Genomic DNA, 12,359 nt, shown 5'->3' with positions numbered 1-12,359 from the left:
GGTTCAAAAGCGCATATTGGAATCTTTTAAATTAATTATTTGCTTATTCTGCTTCAGAGCTCAATGAGCTGCAATTTCTCCTTAAACTGATAAAAAAAATTCTTCGGATGTTTATCTATCAGTATAATTTAAGGTACTCTTATATTATTCAGAACACACTTGAGAAGTTTGCTGAATGTACGATCTATGACAAAGACAAATGACAGGTGTCAGAATGCATTGGACTTGTATAATTTTATCTATATATTTGCACATTAGTTGGGAGGGGTAAGGCTAGGTTAAAGTACGTTAGGTTACTTTGCCCCCAAGCCCTCCTGATGTGCAAATATATATAGCCAAAATTATATGATTACATAAGCTAAAGTCAGGGGTGGATCTTGAGCAAAATCTTGGAGGAGGCCCAGTGTGACAAGAACGCCAATGATCAAAATCTTTGGGGGGGCCCAATGTGACAAAGGTGCCAATAATTGATAAATTGCCAGATTTATCCTAAAAAAAGAGTAAAAAAGAAACAATACAGTATAAGAGGGCGCCAGAAAAAGCTTGAGGGAGGGGGTAGGGTCCCCCTGATTGATCAGTGGCTAAAGTATTACACTTTCAGCACATTTTGGTATATTTCATTAGGATTAACCTAAATTCACCTCTCGAGTGTGTTGTGAATAATACAGAAGTACCTAATTAAACACTATTTTTGGTCAGTTTAAAAGGCTCTATTGGAATTATTTCGATTTTAGAAAAATAATTTTTAGGCTCAATTTGCGTTCAATTCAGTACATTAAGTAGGCTTATGGTAACTAATTTCAATTAGTTCTTCTGAACGTGGGGAAATACATCACATGCCATTTTTTATTCCTGCAGTAAAGCGCATTTGCGTATCCCTCCTCTCCCACAAATATTCATATTCTTACGAATTGTTTTGTGTTGAAGCCTCTAAAACACCCTTCAAGCAAAATCTGAAACCTGGGAAAGTCACGGTTATCCATGTGATAATATATTGTAAGATATCAAAGCTAGGTAAATTACAAAAAAAGTAATTCAGTTCCAGATATATTTCGTTTTGTACATTTTCAATCGAGTCAAGTGTTATGCTACAGGAAAATGTCAAAATAGTAGCTCTGCTACAACCCCCTCATGAAAGTCCAAGGTTATACAAAATATATGGCAAAAAGGAGGACGTACCTGAAAACAGAAAAATAAATATTCTTTGTCTGTTTTCGATATGTTTTTAATTTCATTGAGATCCGATCACCTGTTCGTAAGTTAAAAATACCTCATTTTTAAAAATTTTTCAGAATTAAACCCCCCATATACCCCAAAGAGAGCAGATCCGTTCAGGTTATGTCAATCATGTATCTAGGACTTGTGCTTATTTTTCCCACCATCCCGACCCTTTCACTCTAAGTGTTTTCCAAGATTTAAGGTTCCCCATCCCAACTCCTTCCAATGTTGCCAGATCCGGTCGGGATTTAAAATAAGAGCTCTGAGACACAATATCCTTCTAAATATCAAATTTTATTGAGATCCGATCACCCGTTCGTAAGTTAAAAATACCTCATTTTTTTTAATTTTTCAGAATTAACCATGCCCCCTCACCCATCTACCCCAAAAAGAGCGGATCCGTTCCGGTTACGTCAATCGTGTATCTAGGACTTGTGTTTATTTTTTCAACCAAGTTTCATCCCGATCCCTCCAGTCTATGCGTTTTCCAAGATTTTAGGTTTTCCCTCCGAAATCCCCCCCCCAATGTCATCAGATCCGGTCGGGATTTGAAATAACAGCTCTGAGACACGATATCCTTCCAAACATCAAATTTCATTAAAATCTGATCAACCGTTCGTAAGTTAAAATACTACAATTTTTCTATTTTTACCGAATTAATGGGCCCCCAACTCCCCCCATATGGTCAAATTGGAAAAAAGACTATTTCTAATTTAATCTGGTCTGGTCCCTGATACGTCCGCCAAATTTCATCGTCCTAGCTTACCTGGAAGTGCCTAAAGTAGCAAAACCGGGACCGACAGACCGACAGCTCGACAGAATTTGCGACTGCTATATGTCACTTGGTTAATACCAAGTGCCATAAAAACTAAATATGCAAATTTCGTTTTAATAATTCATCTGCGAAGAGCCAAAATCAAAACATGTATTGATTCAAAAACGTTCAGAAATTAAATTTGAAAAAAAAAAAATTTAACGGAAAGTAAGGAGTGACATTAAAACTTAAAACGAACAGAAATTACTTCGTTTGTGAAAGGGGCTGCTTCCTCAACAACGCCCCGCTCTTTACGCTAAAGTTTTTTAACTGTTTTAAAAAGTAGAGTTAAGAGAAAGAGTCAAACTTTAGCGTAAAGAGCAGTTTCCCCGGCAAGGAAAAAATCCCTAGATTTTAGTGATTTCTTGGTAGGTTTAGAAATTTTCTTCAATAATCTATTGATTAATGTGTTGATTTAGTAATTTTATGTTTAGACTATATAAAAAATCACTAGAACTAGTAATAAATCACTAGGGGCGGCAACCCTGACCACAACACTGTCACTGTCACCGTCTAGCCTCCTTGCTCATGGTTTACCCCCCACTGGGTTTTTTCTCACTTCATAGAAACGTTTCAGTCTTGCGTTCATAACACTTGGCTGTTTATGAAACTTTTACTCTGTGTGAAGAAATTTGAAAACGATTGGTATTTTTCTATATATTCTTAGTACTCAATATTATAATTTAGGGAGGAGTCTTAACAATTTTGTTTGGAGGGAGCAATCGCTTCCATCGCCTCCCCCTTGAGTCCGTGCTTGTGTCAAACCACCACAACTATGCAATTGGCCCATTATGCTTTAAAACTAAATGCTGCTTTAGACTAAATGAAAGGGCGTTGTATTTATGGTTGCCAAAAAACACCTCAGCAATATATAGAGAACAACTGGGGGTATTATGTTGAAACTTTTGGGGCTACTACTATTACTACTTCTATTGTTACAAATTAAATAAATAAAAGAGTGTAAGTGTATCCAGGTTATCAAAGAACATAAACATAATCTCTTGGGAATGACAATAAGTTTTATTTTTAAGGTCAACTTCAGGAGTTATAAGATTAAATAAAAAAAGACTGTTTTAGTCAGGATTAAAAACTGTTGATAAAGTTGCTCCAACATACAAATAACAACAACCAAACTATGAATTCCTATATAAAATAACTTAACAGATATAAAAAAAAATTTTTAGAAAACGAATATATCAATAAAAACGACCAGAAATTAATTTTAAAAACTTTTTCCACAAAAAAAGTTTTTCATAAGAAAAGTAAAGAGCTCCATTAAGCCAAAAATGAGCAGAAATAAAGTCCAATAATATCCCAAACGTAAAACTACGACAGATTACTATCAATAAATAAATACAACTCAAAGCAAACAAATTACAATAAAAAACTGAGTCACACTCAAAACGAACAAAATATAACACGAGTAGGGCTGATTACCCCCATGCCATCTCAAGGCCAGAACATAATTTGCGCTTTACTGAAAACAAAATGCGTTTTAAATGTTTTCACCTTCGGAGGAATAAATCAAACAGTCCGTGGTAACGAACTGTGATACCAATAGTTACATTAAAAGAATCATATTTTATGTTGATTTTAAATATATGAGTTTCATCAAGTTTAGTCTTACCCATGAAAAGTTATGAGCCTGAGAAAATTTGCATTAACTTAGAAAATAGGGGGATACACCCTCTAAGTCATAAAATCTTGGCAAAAATCACACTATCAGATTCAGCGTACCAGAGAACCCTACTGTAGTAGTTGCTAGCTCCTATCTACAAAAAGGTGGAAATTTTGTATATTGTTTTGCCTGAAGACAGATCATGGATGCGTGTTAATTTTTTTTTTGTTTTTGTTTTTCCAGATGTGATCTTATCGGCCCAGTGGTACTAGAACGTCACAAGAGGGCTCATTGTAACGGAAATTAAAAGTTCTAGTGCCCGTTTTAAGTGACTAAAAAATTTGAGGTACCTAGGCTCCCTCCCAAGGTCATTTTTTCCCAAAGTCACTGGATCAAAATGAGATAGGCATTTTTTTCAGCATAGTCGAAAAAACAAATTACTATGTCTTTGGGGACGACTTAATCCCTCATAGTCCGCGGGGAAGGAGATGGAAGTTACAAGGTTTGACCATTGTTTACATACACTAATGGTTATTGGGAAGTGTACAGACGTTTTCAGGGGAACTTTTCTGCGTTTGGGGAGGGATGGTTCGGGGAGGGGGTTGCATGGGAGGATATTTCCATAGAGGAATCTATCACGAGGGAGAGAATTTCCATGAAGTAGGCGTAGGATTTTCTAGCATTATTTAAAAAACAATGAGAAAATAAATTAAAAACAGATTTTTTCAACTTGAAGTAAGGAGCAGCTTTAAAACTTAAAACGAACAGAAATTATTACGTATATAAGGGGTTCGTCTTCTTTTCAATACCTTGCTCTTTACTCTAAAGTATTTTTAGTAATTTCAATTATTTATACTACAGCTTTTGTGATTCAGGGGGTCATTCTTAAAGAATTAGGACAAAATTCAAGTTCTAGTGTAAAGAGCAAGGTACTGACGAGGGGACAAACCCCCTCATATACGTAATTAGAATATAAAAGTATAGCAGTTTATTACGTAAGTTAATTCGCAAGTTTCATTTATTTATTACTAATAAAAACGTTCGTAAAAAAAATAAAAGTTCTAGTTACCTTTTTAAGTAACAAAAAATTCTAAGGTAACTAGGCCTGCTCCTCCACTCCTTTTTTTTCAAGATCGTCCAATCAAAATCACGAAAAAGCCATTTAGCCAAAAAAAAAATAATATGCAAATTTTGTTTTAATTGTTCATGTGCGGTGAGCCAAAATTAAAACATGCATTAATTCAAAAACTTCAGAAATTAAATGAAAAAAAAAGTTTTTTTCAATTGAAAGAAGAAGCGACATTAAAAATTTAAAACTAACAGAAACTAGACCTACGTTGCCTGAGCAACGTGAAGTGTTGCGGCAACCTTTCTCCGGCTTCGCCAAATAAAGTGTTGCGAGAGCAACACTTTGGTTTTGTTTCTTTGCTATCGGTCAAACGCTGAAGTTGTCAGCCTATCGAAGCTTTTAAAACGTTTTGTTCAAAGAAGAACGTGATCAGTAATCACATGATCAAAGGCTATTCCTCAGCGTTGAAAAAAACAACAATAACAAAAGAATATCGAAAGAAGGGACTAAATTGACTTTGAAGCCAGTTGAACTTTATCCTTTTCAATCGTAGACATTGTGACGGATGAAAACTTGGAACAATATCTTATATAATCTAGTTGGTATTATAAAGCTATCCGTAATTTTTCAGGATTAAAATACCATAGGTGACACTAATTATTACAAAACCACCTCATTGTTTTACGTTATCGTTTGTACCCGTTGTGTAAACACTTAATTCTAGGTTACAGTGAGTATGGGTAGGCTACACCAACTAGCAAAAGTTACAAACCCCTCTTCACGGAAGATGATTGTAGGCTAACAGACGAAAATTACTTGCAAGTCCCCCTGCATGTCTTACCACTGGAACCAAATTGGTTTTACCATCAAATACACCGGAAACAAATAATATGTACACCAACTAGCCAAAGTTGCAAACCCCTTATTGCCGAAGATGATTATGGTCTAACAGCCGGCTGTTCCTTACACGTCCTCTACCTGTCTCACAATTGGTATTGGCCTATTTTTGGTTTCAGTGTGTACCCTACTATTGAAGTTGTCAACCCCTTGAAACTTTCAAACTAGTATATCTCATGAAGGAATTTTTTTACCAAAAAATGGATGACATATTCTTTGATCAGCTCATCAAGAGCTATCGATTGCCGTAAAAAAAAAATTCTATCTGTCTTAGTTCAAAAGTAGTTTTTTTTTGCCGTAGGCCTACTTTTTCATGTCACCACTAAGAAAGGAGCAAAGGATAAGCTCTAATTTCTTTAGCAATGACGGAACTTTTAAAGGTTAAGAGGTACATCTGATAACATTTCTCTACCTCAATCCCAAGTCCGAAAAAACAAATGATAAACCCAGCCGAAATCACGGCAGCGCTTTCGGACCCGTGGGAAAATGCCACTTTTTTGCTTCTGTAAATTTTTCTATTTATCACTCAAAGAAGATATATTGGCTGTGGGGCCGGGTAACTGCCGCATATATTTAATACTTATAGATTTTAGTCCATCTTCAATTTGAAAGTGGTGCCTGCCGGCTTGCCTGCTAGAACGGAGCTTTCCACTCGAAAGCAGAAGCATGGTTTAATGAAACGAAAGCTTGGCTGCACAACTTCAGATGCTCCTCTCTGACTTAGGCTATATAACTCCACTTCACTTTGCACACCATAGGCTCTGGCTCGTGGACAAGCAAAAACCATTATTTTTGGCCCCAGGCAAGAGTTCTGCGGAGCTTTCCAAAATGCAATGTCATATTCATCAATCCGGCCGGAGGTCTACACTTTCCGTAAAACCACCACAGCTTAGACTCTTACCAGTTTCCAGGAATAAGCCGAGATCGGCGGCATAGGAAAAAAAAACGGGACAAAACCAAAGTGTTGCTCTCGCAACACAAAAACCGGGATAAAACTAAAGTGTTGCTCTCGCAACACAAAAACTGGGACAAAACCAAAGTGTTGCTCTTGCAACACAATTATTCCGTAATTATTCCGTACATGAGAGAAACTGTCCCCTCCTCAACGCCCCGCTCTTTACGCTAGTATTAATTACGCTTAATCAATAAGTTTTTATTGATTTAAAAAGCAGAGTTGTGAAAAAGAGGCAAACTTTAGCGTAAAGAGTGGGGCGTTGAGGAGGCGACAAGCCCTTTCATATACGGAATAATTTCTTTTCGTTTTAAGTTTTTATTGTTTTAAAAAGTAGAGTTGTGAAAAAGAGTCAAACTTTAGCGTGAAGAGTGGAAACTTGAGGAGGAGACAAGCCCTTTCATATACGGAATAATTTCTGTCCGTTTTAAGTTTTAATGTCGCTCCTTACTTTCAGTTGAAAAAGCTTTTTTTTTTATTTAATATCTAAAAGGAATAAATATCAGCATATGTAAACTGAGCTGACAATCCACGGTCATTTGTTTTTATGGCACTTGTTATTTACCAAGTGACATATAGCGATCGTAAATTCGGTCGGTCGGTCGGTCTGTATCTCTGTCTGTCTGTCCCGGTTTTGCTACTTTAGGCACTTTCAGGTAAGCTAGGAATTTGAAGTTTGGGAGGCGTATCAGGAACCAGGACAGATTAAAATAGAAATTGTTGTTTCCCTGATTTGACCATCTGGGGGGGGAGTAGGGGGACGGTTAAATCGGAAAAGTTAGAAAAAACGAGGTATTTTTAACTTAAGAACGGGTGATTGAATCTTAATGAAATTTGATGTTTGGAAGGATATCGTGTCTCAGAGCTCTTATTTTAAACTCCGACTGGATCTGGTGATATTGGGGGGGGGGGGAAATGGGGAACCTAAAATCTTGCAAAACGCTTAGAGTGGAGATATCGGGATAAAACTTGGTGGGAAAAATAAGCACAAGTCCCAGATACGTGATTGACATAACCGAAACGGATCCACTCTCTTTGGGGGAGCTTGAGGGGGGAGGATTAATTCTGAAAAATAAGAAAAAATGAGGAATTTTTAACTTACGAACGGGTTATCAGATCTTAACGAAATTTCATATTTAGAACGATCTTGTGCTTTAGAACTCTCATTTTAAATCCCAACCATATCCGGTGACATTGGGGGAGCTGGAGGGGGAAGCCGGAATTTTTGGAAAACGTGAAAGTCGAAATATCTTACGAATGGGTGATCAGATCCTAGAGAAACTTAGGAATCTTAGGAAACTAGGGAATCTTATGTCTCAGATGATATATTTTCAATTTGAATCGGATCCGAGGACACAGAGAATTGGAGGGGAGAAACAGAAATCTTGGAAACCTTAAATTTTGGAAAACGCTTAGTGTGGAGAGATCGGGATGAAACTTGACGGGAAGAATAAGCACAAGTTATAGATACTACTACTACTACTACTAATAACTCACTGCAGCACCAAGCCGCCTGAGGCCAACACAGCTACGCACGCTCCTCCTCCATCCTAATCTATTTAAAGCCTCCCTCTTTACACCCTCCCAGGAAGTTCCCATTTCCTTTAAATCTTTATTTATGACATCCTCCCAACCCAGACAAGGACGACCTGCTTTCCGTGTAGCCCCAGACGGTTGGCCAAAAAGGACCATGATTGACATAATTTGAACGGATCCGTTCTCTTTGGAGGTGGGAGTTGTTAATTTGGAAAAATTAGTAAAATTGAGGTATTTTTAACTTAAGAACGGGTGACCGGATATTAATGAAATTTGATATTTAGAAGGAACTCATGTGTCAGAGCTCTTATTTCAGATCCCGACCAGATCTTTTGACACTGGAGGGAGCTGGAGGGGATAACCGGAAATCTGGGAAAACGCTTATAAATGTCGTAGATACTTTATTGACGTAGCCGAACTTGATCCGCTCTCTTTGGGAGAGTTAGGGGGTGGGGTTCAGTGCTTTGGCGAGTTTTGTGCTTCTGGACGTGCTAGGACGATTAAAATTGGTAGGCGTGTCAGGGAGCTGCACAAATTGACTTGATAAAGTCGTTTTCCACGATTCGACCATCTGGGGGGCTGAAGGGAGACGAAAAATTAGAAAAATCAAGTTATTATTAACTTACGAGTGGGTGATCGGATCTTAATGAATTTCAATATTTAGAAGGACCTCGTGACTCAGAGCTCTTATTTTAAATCCCAACCGGCATTAAGCCTCTAATTTTCCTTTTGAAACAATCTATTGATTCTTAGAATTTTTCTAGAGCTCATACTATATGAACTCTTGGCTCTTCCGACCTCGTCACAAGTGCCAGATGAGCTCTTGGCTCTTTGTTTTTTTTTTTTAGAAAAGCGCAAGTTACGTTCTGTTCTTGATAAGACATGGGTTATCAGCTATATTCATGTTAATTTGTGCTCGATTTGAGTTTAACTCAGCTATTTATTGTAATTTTTGTTCGTTTTGAATTTAATTTATTTTTTGATTGTGATTTGTGGTGGTTTTTTTTTTTTGCTTGAGATATTATTTGACTATTTTTGCTCATGGCTTAATGAAGCTCTTTACTTCTTTACTTTTCTTTGGAAAACTTATTTTATGGGAAGTTTTTTAAATTAACCCTTAATATGGTGGCTCTGAGGTTAGAAATAAGTTACTGAAGATGATGAATTTGATTTTTGAAAAAGGGGAAGTACCTAACGATTTAAAAAAAAGCCTTGATGAAACAACTGTTTAAGAAAGATAATAAGACTGAGTGTGGTAATTATTGAGCCATTAGTATGGTTTCTGTAGGAAGCAAATTACTTATTAATATACTTTTTAGACTGAGAGATACTGTAGACAAAATTATGAAGGAAGAACAGTGCGGTTTTAGGAAACGTAGAGGATGTGTCGACCAAATTTTCACTCTTAGGTTAATAACTGAGAAGTGCCTGACTTTTTAAACACCATTAGTCTTCAGTTTTATAGCAAGCGTTCGATTCTTTGTAAGTAACCGTTCAATTCTGTTCACAGAAAAGCTTTAGCGAAGGTCTTATTCGTGTTTGGTATACCAGACAAATACATAAGTGATTAGTGCTATATACGAGAATAACACTGCTGAGGTTAAGGTAAGAAATGAGGTTAGCAGCTGGTTTCGTACTAAATCAAGAGCTAAGCAGGGTTGTGTTCTATCCTCCTTTATGTGGATCTTTTTGATGGACAGTCTTTAGGAGAACTGGAAAGGCAATGGGAGATCACGGAATCAATTGGGGAGGAAAAACACTTTTAGACTTAGGTTATGCTGACGATTTAAGCATCATAGGTGAAAGTGTGAGCAAAATAAATGAACTTTTAGAGATTTTTCGTGTTCAGGGTGCTAAAATAGGTATGAAAATTAATGTTAAGAAGACGAAAGTTACTAATGCTAGGATTAAGTGAAGATGAAAAGGTGACGTTGGGCAGCAAAAAGATTGATTTGGCGGACAGCTTCACTTTAGTAGTATTACTAGGGAGCAGTGAACATGTTAAAAGTAGAATAGTCAAGGGTCAGGGTTTTTTTTCAAACTTGAAAAAAGTTTGGAAGTATAGGAAGATAAGTATGTCAAACCAAGATTAGAAAATTGGAAGCTATAGTGATGACAGTGGTCAAATATGGCTCTGATGCATGGGCACTCCGAAAAGTGGATGAAGATTTGCTAGATGTTTTCCATAGAAAATTGCCTAAGGATTTTTCTGGGGAACCGGCTGACTGACCGTATTTCAAACAGTAGGGTTTACGAAAAGTGTAGTTCCATCCCGCTTTCTAGGGCTATAATTAAAGAAATATTGAGGTAGCTTGGGTACGTCCTGGGGATCAATGATGACAGATTGCAAAATGTTGTCTTTTTTGGCACATCGTCTAGGGCTAAAAGGAAAGCAAGTCGTCTGTGGTTGGGGCGGGAGTATGTCAAAAAGAGAGATTTAAAGGAAATGGGAACTCCCTGGGAGGGTGCAAAGAGGGAGGCTTTGAACAGATTGGGATGGAAGAGGAGCGCGCTGAGCTGCCCTGACCTCGGGTGGCTTGGTGCTGAGGTGAGTTGTTAGTAGTAGCAATAATAAAAAACTATCACACCGTTGAATTTCACAACCCAGGTACTAACATTCCTATGATTCAATGATTCAGAAATTTCTCTTCTATTATAAATAACATGAAAGGAAGAATCATACAGCTTATTTATGTTCAGAGGTGGTGAGCCACATAATCGTGGTAGATGGCCTAAATTTATAATCGCTTATGATTTAGAGCGAAAAAATCTTTATGCGAATAAAGATAACCAAATAACACAATAGCCATAAATAAAATTTATGCATCATAATATTTATATTTGCGTCATTGCAAAATAAATATTTCAATAATCAATAATATTACGTCATTGCAAAGCAAAGACGTAGTTTACAAGTATTAGTAGTGTTGATGTGGCAAAGAGTAGATGAGACAATAGAATAAAGTTCGTTTTTTCATTGGATAAATATAAAACAAATAATGTCTTATATTCTAACACAGCTTAGATATTTAGCTGTTGTGTAACACAACTTAGATATTGGTATCTAAGCTGTTTATTCTAACCACATACTGCAATTTAGCGAAATAACAACATGGATTGTAATAGGTTTTTAGGTTAAAGTAATAATATTTTCTTTCGTTAAAAGTACATTTCTAAACCAACATTAGTGATAGGTTCTCAGAAAATGGGTAACAAAGTTGGTTTATAGCTTGCTTTCAATGTCTAAATCGTAATATGCCTAAGAATCTAGTGTTTAAGATCATCTTTAGGGAACGTATTAACATTTATTTTCTATTGTTTTAAAAAAAAAGTTCTTCTCGGGACATAACATTTTAAAGTTTTAACGGGCCAAGAAATACGGCGTTCAATCGATTGCAAAAATGCAATATCAAAATGCTGTTCCTGAACTTTTTTGGCTAATGTCGATCACAGCTTTAACTTCGCTATTTTACTTTAAATTAAAATCTACTCAGTGAGTACAACATTAGTAATAATATATATATATATAAAAAAATTAGGTACCACTTTACAAGCTAAAAGACTAAGTTTTAGATCGAATTTTTTGTTCTTGGTTGTAAAGCAACTAAAAATTCTCATATTATTCAACTTTTTTAACTGAAGTGGACAGGGGGTAAGATTAATAAAAACTTTACCTTAGACTTTAGTTCGGACTGCAATTAGGAGCACTCAGTGGGACGTTTGCCACACCCTAGGTTTAAAAAACACCTATTTTGGTATTTTCATTGGATTTCTTTTTTCTAGTGATTCATTGGGAAAATGGGCAAAAAAAATACAAGACTGTTCCCATGTTTTAAAAAGAACATAAACCCCCCTATAAGTTGTTTTATATGAAGGATATAGGAAATGATAAACATAATCACTAAGATATAGGCATCTTTATGGGAATGTGGGCTCAAGGCCTCTCCCGTCCTCTCCCGGCATACATGTTACAAGGCACTGTTTTTCTGCTCGTGGTCATTTTTTTAAAAAGCCGCCTGAGGAAAATATAGCGATTCCACAATACCACTATGATTCCACCTGAGGAATCATAGTGGCAGTCACACGAGTTAAGCAAGGGTCTGCTGGCACGTCAAATACGATTTTACTAGGCAACAGATGCCAAATCTGGGCACATTCATACATAGGCGAGATTTTGTTTTCTTGAGTTAAATCTATGAAAGTGATCCTTTTTTCTTTGTTTTTCTCTAAAACAGTTTTTGTGACGAATAACTTG

This window comes from Artemia franciscana, chromosome 14, assembly GCF_032884065.1.
Source record: "Artemia franciscana chromosome 14, ASM3288406v1, whole genome shotgun sequence".
Lineage (NCBI taxonomy): Eukaryota > Metazoa > Arthropoda > Branchiopoda > Anostraca > Artemiidae > Artemia > Artemia franciscana.
The sequence above is the reverse complement of the archived record's forward strand: the minus strand, read 5'-3'. Positions refer to the sequence as shown.